This window comes from Thalia democratica, chromosome 8 (genome assembly GCF_965202585.1).
Source record: "Thalia democratica chromosome 8, ktThaDemo2.hap1.1, whole genome shotgun sequence".
Lineage (NCBI taxonomy): Eukaryota > Metazoa > Chordata > Thaliacea > Salpida > Salpidae > Thalia > Thalia democratica.
The window spans coordinates 47,821,371-47,835,918 of NC_139172.1; positions in this window are offsets into that span (position 1 = coordinate 47,821,371).

Consider the following 14,548-nt stretch of genomic DNA (forward strand, 5'->3'; position numbering starts at 1 on the left):
AACTAACTTAGTTTATAAAATACTAAGACTAAGTTCATTTTTTACAAATCTAAAAATTTATAAGTAACACAAAACATTTATAACTTAAACCCTTTAATACTTTTTATCAGTAACGTAACAATAAAGTTGAAATTACTTATTATATTTTACGAAACAAAAGTTGATATAAAATATCTATGAGCTTTAAATATTTCTAAAGAACTATTGTTTGTAATAATTTTTAATATATAAAACAAAAGTACAGTATACACCAAACTAATTATAAATGAATTAGATTTTATTTAAAACTTTGAACTGGATCTAACTTTAAAGTTCATCTGTTATCTATAGCTTTTTTGATGTTTTAGGTTATTAAAGTTTTGCAAATTGGTCAAAACAGCGCACTAAAAATTTTCTATCAAAGTAAAAAGTTTTTTATCTTAACTCCCAATTTTCAAAAATGCTTTTTATTGTTTGTTTATTTAAAGCCGCCAATACATTTATCAAAATAGTTCAAACACTTTGGTATTTATTTTGACTATTTCAGGTTTTTTAAATTTTTATAAAAACAAATATTTTACACTTTATCAAAGTTTTTTTTTGGAGTATTTGCTTGGTAAATGAATAAAATGCGAACAGCGCAAGTTTTCATGTTAGGTGAGTCAGGCAATTTATATAAGTATACGCAAGTAAACAGTGCAATTTATTGAGCGACAAAAAACAGCGCTTAGAAAATTGGTGCAAGTAAAAATGTTTCGATTATCGAGTCATACACCACGGATCCTTTCTAAAGTCTTGTCCGTGACAAACAAAGAAAGCAATGTAAAAATTTTAAAGTAAGATGATAAAGTATCGAAAACTTGCAATTTGAATAGTTTTAAACATCATTATTTGATCTTAGTTTTAATTATAATGAACTTTAATTATATTAATAAACTTTAAAAATTTAAACTTTTTATCATCAGATAGCTTATGTTATTTTTAAAATTGGTTTTACATTTAAATACTTATTTTTATTTTTTGTTTAAATAATTACAAATCAAAACATAGTTACAAGTATATAAAGTTCAGTGATGCAAATAAGTACATACATTTCCTTTGTTTAACTTTCAACAAAATATAATAAGTAATGTTTTATTATTTTAATAACAGAGAGAAAAATAATGTATCTTTAAAAAATTTTACTAATGTTAAAACAACAAATTTTTTTTTATTTAATTTGTCAAAACCAAGCTAAAATCCTGTACATCACTAACAATAAAATCTTTTTAGAAAATAGTATTTCTTTGTTCTTAGTGAATAATGCCTAAATTAAGTAATTCAAACAGCTTTTAATATTTTTTTAGTAAAAACTTCTAAAGAAAAAAGTTTTTTATTTTTTTTCTACTTAAAAAAATTGCTTTTAAAATTTTTATGACTATAAGTGTAATGGATTAAAATTAAAGTTTATTATACATTTTGATTTAAAAAAGTATTTTTTAAGAAACTTATTACTTTAATTGCTAAAAACAACTGTCAAAATTGTTTTAACTTGCTGCATTAGTTGTTTTTTGTTTTTAAGTAAACATTTTAATTTAAGGAAGTACTTTCACAAGAGTTCGTCGTAAACCGGTAAATTGATTATTTTTAAAAAGAGGTGTTATTGCCTAAGCGCAAAGTTTTCATTACTCGTATCTAGATATAAGTACAACTTCTTCTGTACAGGTACTATAATAGCAGTTTTAAGTAGTTTTTCTAAAACTTTAAAAAACTAGCAAATATAAGAATAGTTAGCTTATAAATCTACATTCGCATTTCATTCTTAAAAGCTGTTCTTTGTTATTTTTTTAAATATTTTGTATGTACTAGAACTTCATGTAAAGTAAAACTTGCAGGTTTTATTTATTGTATATTTTATTTTATATAATATATATTTTCTCGTTTTATTTTTAGCATAGAATTTCTAAAGTATTTCTTAAAATATAAGAAAATATAAATACTATATGGATTAAAATAAAGAAGGCATTAAAAAGTTTACATTTTAAAATAAAATGAGTAATAAACTTTTAAGTGCTTAAAAGTATATCAACTCTGTTATCAGGATAGAAAAAATTTCATGACATTAAGATACAAATTCTAAAAAATAAAAACTTAAAACTCGTATGTAAATTAAATAGCTTATAGTTTAAGTGGTAATTTTCAAAACTTATAAAATGTAAAACTACTAATAATGATATTGAGTTATTGTTATAAACTAAATTTCGCTAACGTTTGCAGTTTTTCAAAAAAGAAGTAGAAATAATGTTTTTTTAAATAATAAAGTACGCATAAACTTATTAGAAATAAACTACTTGTAAAATTGAAAAGTTATTGTTAAGAGTTATCATAATTTCATTTTATAAAGTTCTTAGATGTCTAGTTAAAAATGTTTTAGGTTATAGTTATATTCAATATTAGAGTTTGTCTACCAATACAATAATGGACTCACTAAAGCAAATCAAGTCAAAAAACAAAATTATTTTCGCAATTGTAACGATTGCTATTTTAGCTGTTGTAATAGGAGTTGCTTTTGGAACAAAAAAATCAAAATAAGTATGAATTAACGTGTATTATAACTTACGACAAACATTAAAATTAACTTAACTAAAAACAAATTTTTCATGCATTTATTAAATTCCTTTTTTCTACATTAAATCTTTAAACATACATACGTTTATTACATAATAAATGTTTAAGTTACAGTATAAGCAACCTACAGTTGTTTAACTAGCTCAAAAAACTTTTCATGAGAGTGATTTCAATACGTTATATAGCTTACTTGAACTTTTTAGAAATTAAAAAAAAAATGTTTTGAATACTAACACTAATTAGTTTTAATTATTACTAGAACGAGACAGAAAGTTTTGAAGAACCAATTTGGAGTAATATTTAACCAAAATTTAACTTTTTAATACTTACTTTTAAGTTTGATTTGGTAAAATAATACAATATTTAAAAACTATACAGCAAACTGAAAACAATTATTTTAGACTAGTATACGTACAAAAGTAGAGTTTTTAAGTTTTTCGAAAACTACGCACTTTTTTTTTAAAGTTTAAACTATGAATTTGTTTCAAGGATGTTTTACTTTTGAACTAAGCAAATCTTACCAAAATTTTACTGAATCAAAAGAGTACTGCAGAAATATTAACGGTTCAATGGTTTCAAGCCTTCTTGGAAATATTGGAAATAGTTATCACAAGTAATTAATATGTAAAACTAAAGAGCATTAAAATATACTACAAGCTAGATTTGTTATAAAAGTCCTTTACTTTTTACATATTTAGAAATTGTTCAAGATGAATTACATCTGAAATAATAACAAATTATTTTTAATGTTTTAAAACAGTTAGATATGAAACTATTTCTAGTCTAACATAATTTTTCTTTAACTTTAAAATGTTTTTTTGACGTCTTTTTTTAAAATATAAATAATCTTTATAGTGTTGTTTAAAAATTATACGTTACAAAATTTGCATCGGCTGTTTAGTATTTTTATTATTTTAGTACTTAAAATTTCAAAAACATACAAAGATAATACTGAATACCAAGTATTTTCAGAAAATAAAAAACTAAAAACTAAAATATTACTAAATGAATTACAATATTTAAAAATTTATTTAATCTGATTAAAATTTGTCGCCGCGTATAAAATTGCATGAGGGGACAAATTGCACGAAGAAACTTTTGCATGAGGGGATAAAACTGCACGAAGATACTTTTGCACAGAGGGTCACTTTTGTGCGAAGAGATTTTTGCACGAGCAGACAATATTGCACGGAGATAATATTGCATGGGTTTTTATTTTTTATTTTTTTTATATATATATTATTTATTACTGTTACCCTTAACCCTTACCTCGGTCCGTAGCTTTTTTTTTTATTAAATTATTTTTTAGATTTTATTTCTTTTTTTTTCTTTATTTTTTTACTCATGTGCAAAAATGTAACTCGTGCAAAATTGACCTTTGGTGCAAAATCGTCTACGTGCAACTTTGGCTTGGTGCAAATTTGGTTTCGTGCAATATGTTCACTCATGCAATTTAGTAACCTTATACATTTGTGTCTTCGTGCAATTTAGATACGTTTCCCAAAACTGTACATGCTTTTAAACTTAAATACTTGTGGTAATCGTAGTAACAATTTAATAAGTTATGAATCAAACGAAAGAAGCTTTATTTTTGATATTTAATATTTTACATTAAGCTTTGGCTTAAAAAAGCTATTTTTCAATTTCTATGCATATATTTGTCAAATTAATAATACAGTTAATTAACATAATTTTAAAGAATAATGTTTATGTGTTTGTTTTTATGCTAAGTACTAGAACTAGTTATTTTAAAAAGTTGTAAACAAAAGTTCTATGAACCTTTGTTAAACTTTTTATTTATTTTACTTTTACAAAATATTACAGTTTGAAATCATAAACTTAAAACAAAACCTTCTTGACAGAAATTTTATATTTGTTAATTTTAAAAGTAAAGTTAACAATGAACGGTAGTAAAAAATTCTATAATTCTCCCTTTTAAAAAGTGTATGATTCTAAATTTAAATTGAAATTAGAATTTTTATTGTTTTTTTATGTACTTTATTTTTTTAAACTAAAACTAAAATTAAGTTTACAGTGATATTTTAAAAGTGGTCAAGTTAAACAAATATCCAGAAATTTATGTTGGTATCGTCGACTCAAACTTGTATGTTAACTGGACATTTTTTGACGGTCGCCCAGCAACTGAACTACTGTACAATTGGGGCATTGGTGAGCCAGACAAGATGGGTGTTAAGGAAAGAAAATGTACGATAGTTTACCAGAACAAGTTGGAAGCTGTTATGTGTTTTTGGGAAACGGTCACTATTTGTCAAGTTAACAACAGGAAATGTTAAAGTTTTTTATTTCAAGCAAAATTATTGCAGTATTAATTACAAATCTTACAAGCTTAAAATTTTAGCTCTTTTTTTTTATTTCAACTTTATGTAAACAGTTAAAATTAAATATTTTTAATTTATTGACTTAACTAATAAAAAAAGCTTCTTTAGATAAAGGTTTTATTTTTGCTAAGCTTTTATTAATTTATGAAGTAAAAAGAAATTTTAGTAATGTAGTGGTAAAGTCATTATTTCTAAAAAATTACAATTGTGGAAATTAGTTGTTATATTACATTTGTACTTAAGCCACTTTTTTTTAATGACTTATTATGTATCCAGCAAAAAGTAATTTAGAATAAACTTGTTAATTTTACGCTTAAAAACCAATATAGTTTATGTAAACATTTTAATTGGGATCTGCAAAATCACTTAATGTTACTTCACACCTACATACATTTTTTACCCACTTAAGATATTATCAAGTAAATACTATTAGCCTAAAAACAAAACTAACAACTACTGCGTTTAAGGTGTTTTTTTCCAAACAGTAAATAGAACTTTGACATAGTTTCAATTTTTAAAGACGATTTAAGTCATGAATAAAAAGCTAAACAACTGACTGTATAAAACTTGTATCTATAAAGTTTTTAAACAAAATTGTAAGTATTTCTGTTTTTTTTTAGTCTAACAAAATTATATTACATGCACTTAAAATAGTTTGTTTTATAGATCGTAAAAAAATACATTTTTTTAATACATAGTAAAGTATATCTGATTGAGTTTTGTTTCATTTAAATTTTCCAACTTTTGTTGTGGTGTCTATTTAGAATTACAAATACAAATAGAGGTTGTTAATAAAAACTTTTGACTTTGTATATCTGTTGTGAGTTCTGATTAAAATTTATAATTACCTTTGATTAAGTTTCTACGGAAAAGCATTAAGATTTTTCTTAAAAAATAAACAACAGCTGCTTTTATAGATACTTCATAGATAGATTGGTTTTACTATGAAAAAGTAAAAGTTAGAAGTCAAAAAATGCTGTTTTTGAACGCTTCAGAGCCCGTAGAGTCTCATAAGATCATTTAGAGGTCAAAAGATTGATCATACTAGGTTGAAAAAAATCTTTGTTAAAGTGTAAATTTAGTAACAGTTTTATAAAACTTAAAAATAATGTTTTGAACTTAACATAACATTTATTTTAATTAAAAAAAGTAAAAAATAATAATAACCAAGTTTTTTTTTAATTTTTTAAACTCTGTATTTCAACAAAAATTAATTTAGCATATGATATTGTAAACGAAAAATACTTATTTTATTTTCTACATTTCTTATGCTACCATGATTTTTTCTTTACTAAGAAACCATTATTTGATAAAAAAAAACTGTTTTTCTCATATATTAAATGGATAACAACTAAACTAAATTAATTTAAAGTAATCTTTATTTTCAATTAAAAAACTAATGTAACATTATTTTTTCTAGTCTTGAAAATCAAATTCAAAAATTTCCGTAAAGTTTAAAAGAAATCTAGATTGTACTACAAAAAAATTAGTTTATCTTTAATAAATATTTTTGTAATAAATTTTTTAGAATCTTAAATCTTATTAAAAACTAGGAAACAGACCACTTTTGTTTTTTAAATACGCATGAAAAAAATTAAAATCAGGGCCTTTTAACCGACAAAACTACCTTGGTATAACATATAATACTTTTTTTACATCTTTTAAACTACATAATTTGACAATAACTTATTCATATACACTTAAAGACACAAACGCACACGAGTCTATAACGTGTTTAACAATTAGTGTTTTTATTCTAATAACACATAGAGTTTTAAAACAACACAATAGTATCATTTAAACAATGGCTAGTTTATTAATAATGAATATATTTAGTAAAAATTTATGTTTTTCATTTAGTTTTATCAAATTAACAACTATCTGGTTTATTTTAAAACTGTTTGAAAATATAAAAAATAAATCCTACAGTACACTATTCAATTCGTACTTGTCATTTGTTACTGGTTTAAAGATACTAATTTTTTAATAAAAATAGTATTAAAAAAAAAAGTAGTTTTAAAGTATAATGAAATATTCCCTTACTTTTTTAAAAATAGACGGTTTACAGTCTTCATTTATTAAATTTTGTTTCATCAACTGATAAAAAAACCAGAAATAACGAGATTTTTTTGTCTTAACAGTTAAATTTTTTAAAGTTTTGCAAACTGTTTTTTTGAAGGCTTATAATGTCATGCAAAGTATTTTTTGAAAACAACAACTGTTTAATATGTATATAAACTAAAAGTCTATTAAAAAATCTATGTTTTGATAAAAATTCCTATATATAAATAAGATTTATTATGGAACAAAATTTTGAAACTTAAGTTTAAATGATATACAATGTAAAAGAGCAGTAACTAAACCTAACTAGTTTCAAGACTTTGAAGTTTCTTTGTTTTATACATTTAAAGAATATAGTCAATTAAATTTATGCTAACAGTTAAAAATAGTTTTGTTACTTAAATGAAAAACATAAGTAAAATTCGTTTTAAACTAAACAAAGTTATTAAGTATAAAAAAAATCTATTGATATGTCTTTTTTTTATTATAGCTATAATAATAAGATATTTTATCATGAATGAAACAAACAGTAACAGTTTATCTATAATTTATATAAAATAGCTTTTATTGTAGTTACATTTTCTTTTAAATAATTTTAAATTAATAAGTGAGTTATAGTTTTTCAAACTTGTAAATAAGTTTAACTGGTATAACTAAATTTATATCTAACAAGCTACTTAAACATTAAGTACATTCTCTTAAGTATTTTTGAAACAAATTTAAATAAATATATTAAAGTTTGACAATTTTTTTTTTAAATTTTGTTTATTAAACAGATAACACTATTTTTATTAATAGAGTTATACAGTTTAAGTGATACGTTATTTTATACGTTTTAAAAATAAGCTTTTTAAATTTTCTTTAATTCGTTATGCAAAAAAATTTTGAATATATAAATGTGAAATAAGTTTTATTGTTTGTATAATAAACCGAAAAGTAAATATCTAATATGCTAAGCTGCAAAAAGCAAATATAGTAGTTTAATTGAAGTTAAACTAAAAATGTGAAAAATGATCTCAAAAAGTTTATAAAACCTTAACATGGTCATACTAACGTATAACGTATAACGAAAAAAAAAGTAAAATAGGTATAGGCCTTTTTCAACGTCGACTTTCGTCAGATTAAGTAAAATTGTTTTGAATAAAAGCAAATTTTTTGGACTAATTAGTTTTCGACAAGCTTATTAATTGCATATTAACCATAATATACTCTAGTTCAAACTTATTTCATTTACTTATTTTATCTTCACTTGCTATATTTTATTGTCTTTTTCGTTTAAATAAGCACAAGCTTCCTAAAACTACAAGCTATAACTTTATTTATTTGAACTATATATAATGTTGTTTTCAGTGTATCAAAAACGTCATTGTATATAATTCTAAAGAACTAAAGTTATGATTTTCTTTTAAAATATTAATCTGTTTTTAGATTTTCCTTATTTTTGGATTCAAATTCAGTTTTTTTATTATCATTAAGAGTAATTTATTTGTATTATATTAAACTTTTATTGTTAAATTATAAAAAATAAAACTGTTATAGTTTACATTGTTTAATAGAATTAAAAAAACATTTTGACTACTTTAAAGTTTAATGATAAATGTATAGGGAGCTTAAAGATATACTTAATTTTATAATAATGGCTTATTTATTAAACTTGTACTATTAGATATTTTACAATTGGCTAATGAAAAAAAAAGACCAACTTTTGCAACAACACTCAAATAAAAACTCAAAACTTTTCTTCATTGTTTTAAATTAACTTAATGTTTAACATAGTGGATTTTATTTGCATTAAGTTGTACTAAAGCCATGCTTTATGTTTAACTAAAAGTAAGTAGTGTGGCAAGTTGTATGGACTAATTAGTTTTTGACAACAAATTTATTTGAATATTAAACATAAAACACCTTATAATTTCCTTTACTTATTTTATGTTCATTCGCTATACTTTATTGTCTTATTTTTTTATAATTTTAGGTCATAGATTAAAGATATAAAATATATTTATGATAAAATTCTAAAATAACCCAAATACCTCTGAATCAAAAATTTCTTTATTTACAACGTCATTGACAAAAAAGCATATTGAAGTTTGCATAGTTTTTTATAGGCACTCTATTACAGTAAGTTCCAAGTGTTTAATATTTTTTTTATTTTTAAAACATTTAGTGTTACCTGACACTGAATGCGAAATCTCGTGTTTAAATAAAGTCTTTATCCCGTTAACCTATCCCGTTAACCCCAAAATATATTTAAAAAACCTAAAATGATTAGAACGTATATCACGATCTGAAACTATATGTGAAGATTTTGGGTCAGCTGCAGTTGTAAGTTTTTGGAAATGTTTTTATTCTTAACATTATACAAACTTATGCAAGTGAGGTAAATTGAAAAGACAGCATAATACTAAGAACATTTATATCTATATCACTAACCCACCTTACACAAAACCTTTATCTACAACTTTATCCCTAACCTACCTAACCAAATATATAAATCATAAACTGAAAAAAAAACTTACTTCTTAAAACTTACAACAAAAAAAAGTAAAATATTAGCCAACTAGAAGCGACCTTAGAACTGCAGCCGACGCGAAATTTTATAATAAACAACTAATTTTAGGTACCCCTAATTCTTTTTTTTTAATTTCATGGTGGCAAGTGATTTATAACATGGCAAAAAATTAATCACTTTAAATTTCCAAAATTCTAAATGTTTAACTTTGGTACACAAATAAATAAATTGACTGAAAGTGCAATCAACAAAAATTTATTAAAGAAAAAACGAAATAAAAAAACCTAGCTTTAAGAGCAGTAACAAGATATTTTATTTAGAATTTTTCATTATCATGTAATCTGTTATGTTTATCGAGTTGGTTAAAGGTGTAGAAAGATTTGTCACAAAAATAACAATGAAAATTTATATCTCTATGTTTAACGGAATGATTAAAAAGTTGATTTTTTGTTTTAATTTTTTTTTACAAACTGTACAGACATGCATTTTATTAGTTCTGTGAGTTGTGCTATGATTATTTAAATGTTGCCTGGTCTTAAAACATCTGCCACAAACCAGGCGTTTGAAATACAGAGTTTAAAAAGTTAAAAAAAAAACTTGGTTATTATTATTTTTTACTTTTTTTAATTAAAATAAATGTTATGTTAAGTTCAAAACATTACTTTTAAGTTTTATAAAACTGTTACTAAATTTTACACTTTAACAAAATTTTTTTCAACCTAGTATGATCAATCTTTTGACCTCTAAATAATCTTATGAGACTCTACGGGCTCTGAAGCGTTCAAAAACAGCATTTTTTGACTTCTAACTTTTACTTTTTCATAGTAAAACCAATCTATCTATGAAGTATCTATAAAAAGCAGCTGTTGTTTATTTTTTAAGAAAAATCTTAATGCTTTTCCGTAGAAACTTAATCAAAGGTAGTTATAAATTTAAATCAGAACTCACAACAGATATACAAAGTCAAAAGTTTCTATTAAGAACCTCTATTTGTATATGTAATTCTAAATAGACACCATAACAAAAGTCTGAAAATTTAAATGAAACAAAACTCAATCAGATATACTTTACTACGTATTAAAAAAATTTATTTTTTTACGATCTATAAAACAAACTATTTTAAGTGCATGTAATATAATTTTGTTAGACTAAAAAAAAACAGAAATACTTACAATTTTGTTTAAAAACCTTATAGATACAAGTTTTATACAGTCAGTTGTTTAGCTTTTTATTCATAACTTAAATCGTCTTTAAAAATTGAAACTATGTCAAAGTTCTATTTACTGTTTGGAAAAAAAACATCTTAAACGCAGTAGTTGTTAGTTTTGTTTTTAGGCTAATAGTTTTTACTTGATAATATCTTAAGTGGGTTAAAAATGTATGTAGGTGTGAAGTAACATTAAGTGATTTTGCAGATCCTAATTAAAATGTTTACATAAACTATATTGGTTTTTAAGCGTAAAATTAATAAGTTTATTCTAAATTACTTTTTGCTGGATACATAATAAGTCATTAAAAAAAAGTGACTTAAGTACAAATGTAATATAACAACTAATTTCCACAATTGTAATTTTTTAGAAATAATGACTTTATCACTACATTACTAAAATTTCTTTTTACTTCATAAATTAATAAAAGCTTAGCAAAAATAAAACCTTTATCTAAAGAAGCTTTTTTTATTAGTTAAGTCAATAAATTAAAAATATTTAATTTTAACTGTTTACATAAAGTTAAAATAAAAAAAAAGAGCTAAAATTTTAAGCTTGTAAGATTTGTAAGTAATACTGCAATAGTTTTGCTTGAAATAAAAAACTTTAACATTTCCTGTTGTTAACTTGACAAATAGTGACCGTTTCCCAAAAACACATAACAGCTTCCAACTTGTTCTGGTAAACTATCGTACATTTTCTTTCCTTAACACCCATCTTGTCTGGCTCACCAATGCCCCAATTGTACAGTAGGTCAGTTGCTGGGCGACAGTCAAAAAATGTCCAGTTAACATACAAGTTTGAGTCGACGATACCAACATAAATTTCTGGATATTTGTTCAACTTGTCCACTTTTAAAATATCACTGTAAATTTAATTTTAGTTTTAGTTTAAAAAAATAAAGTACATAAAAAAACAATAAAAATTATAATTTCATTTTAAATTTAGAATCATACACTTTTTAAATGGGAGAACAATAGAATTTTTTACTACCGTTCATTGTTAACTTTACTTTTAAAATTAACAAATATAAAATTTCTGTCAAGAAGGTTTTGTTTTAAGTTTATGGTTTCAAACTGTAATATTTTGTAAAAGTAAAATAAATAAAAAGTTTAACAAAGGTTCATAGAACTTTTGTTTACAACTTTTTAAAATAACTAGTTCTAGTACTTGGCATAAAAACAAACACATAAACATTATTCTTTAAAATTATGTTAATTAACTGTATTATTAATTTGACAAATATATGCATAGAAATTGAAAAATAGCTTTTTTAAGCCAAAGCTTAATGTAAAATTTTAAATATCAAAAATAAAGCTTCTTTCGTTTAATTCATACCTCATTAAATTGTTACTACGATTACCACAAGTATTTAAGTTTAAAAGCATGTACAGTTTTGGGAAACGTATCTAAATTGCACGAAGACACAAATGCACAAGGTTACTAAATTGCATGAGTGAACATATTGCACGAAACCAAATTTGCACCAAGCCAAAGTTGCACGAAGACGATTTTGCACCAAAGGTCAATTTTGCACGAGTTACATTTTTGCACATGAGTAAAAAAATAAAGAAAAAAAAAAAGAAATAAAAACTAAAAAATAATTTAATAAAAAAAAAAGCTACGGACCGAGGTAAGGGTTAAGGGTAACAGTAATAAATAATATATATATAAAAAAAATAAAAAATAAAAACCCATGCAATATTATCCCCGTGCAATATTGTCTGCTCGTGCAAAAATCTCTTCGCACTAAAGTGACCCTCTGTGCAAAAGTATCTTCGTGCAGTTTTATCCCCTCATGCAAAAGTTTCTTCGTGCAATTTGTCCCCTCGTGCAATTTTATACGCGGCGACAAATTTTAATCAGATTAAATAAATTTTTAAATATTGTAATTCATTTAGTAATATTTTAGTTTTTTGTTTTCTGAAAATACTTGGTATTCAGTATTATCTTTGTATGTTTTTGAAATTTTAAGTACTAAAATAATAAAAATACTAAACAGCCGATGAAAATTTTGTAACGTATAATTTTTGAACAACACTATAAAGATTATTTATATTTTAAAAAAAGACGTCAAAAAAACATTTTAAAGTTGAAGAAAAATTATGTTAGACTAGAAATAGTTTCATATCTAACTGTTTTAAAACATTATAAATAATTTGTTTTTATTTCAGATGTGATTTATCTTGAACAATTTCTAAATATGTAAAAAGTAAAGGACTTTTATAACAAATCTAGCTTGTAGTATATTTTAATGCTCTTTAGTTTTACATATTAATTACTTGTGATAACTATTTCCAATATTTCCAAGAAGGCTTGAAACCATTGAACCGTTAATATTTCTGCAGTATTCTTTTGATTCAGTAAAATTTTGGTAAGATTTGCTTAGTTCAAAAGTAAAACATCCTTGAAACAAATTCATAGTTTAAACTTTAGAAAAAAAGTGCGTAGTTTTCGAAAAACTTAAAAACTCTACTTTTGTACGTATACTAGTCTAAAATAATTGTTTTCAGTTTGCTGTATAGTTTTTAAATACTGTATTATTTTACCAAATCAAACTTAAAAGTATTAAAAAGTTAAATTTACAAGATTTGAATTTTATTTTTGCGTTGAAATGATCATTTAAAATTCATTTTTAAAATAGAACTTTGTAAAAGTAAAATTACAGCAACATTATATAAGTTTTGTTTTTTTGCTCGGAAGTTTTAAAGCAAGTGAAATTTATAAACGATAATTATTTATGTTAAAAAGCAGTTAAAATAATATTGATAAAAAAATAGTTATCATATTATTCAAAAGACATATTTGAACAAAGTCTAACCATTGCATGTTTTGTTTTTAACACTTTGAATTTCCCCAATACAAATTCCTTGAATACATTTCCTTGTTCAGTTTTGTAAAACACAACATCAACTAGTTTACATTTACCACTTGTCCAATTACTCCAAATTGGTTCTTCAAAACTTTCTGTTTCGTTCTAGTAATAATGAAAACTAATTAGTGTTAGTATTCAAAACATTTTTTTAAATTTCTAAAAAGTTCAAGTAAGCTATATAACGTATTGAAATCACTCTCATGAAAAGTTTTTTGAGCTAGTTAAACAACTGTAGGTTGCTTTTACTGTAGATTAAATATTTATTATGTAATAACGTATGTATGTTTAAAGATTTAATGTAGAAAAAAGGAATTTTATAAATGCATGAAAAATTTGTTTTTAGTTAAGTTAATTTTAAAGTTTGTCGTAAGTTATAATACACGTTAATTCATACTTATTTTGATTTTTTTGTTCCAAAAGCAACTCCTATTACAACAGCTAAAATAGCAATCGTTACAATTGCGAAAATAATTTTGTTTTTTGACTTGATTTGCTTTAGTGAGTCCATTATTGTATTGGTAGACAAACTCTAATATTGAATATAACTATAACCTAAAACATTTTTAACTAGACATCTAAGAACTTTATAAAATGAAATTATGATAACTCTTAACAATAACTTTTCAATTTTACAAGTAGTTTATTTCTAATAAATTTATGCGTACTTTATTATTTAAAAAAACATTATTTCTACTTCTTTTTTGAAAAACTGCAAACGTTAGCGAAATTTAGTTTATAACAATAACTCAATAACATTATTAGTAGTTTTACATTTTATAAGTTTTGAAAATTACCACTTAAACTATAAGCTATTTAATTTACATACGAGTTTTAAGTTTTTATTTTTTAGAATTTGTATCTTAATGTCATGAAATTTTTTCTATCCTGATAACAGAGTTGATATACTTTTAAGCACTTAAAAGTTTATTACTCATTTTATTTTAAAATGTAAACTTTTTAATGCCTT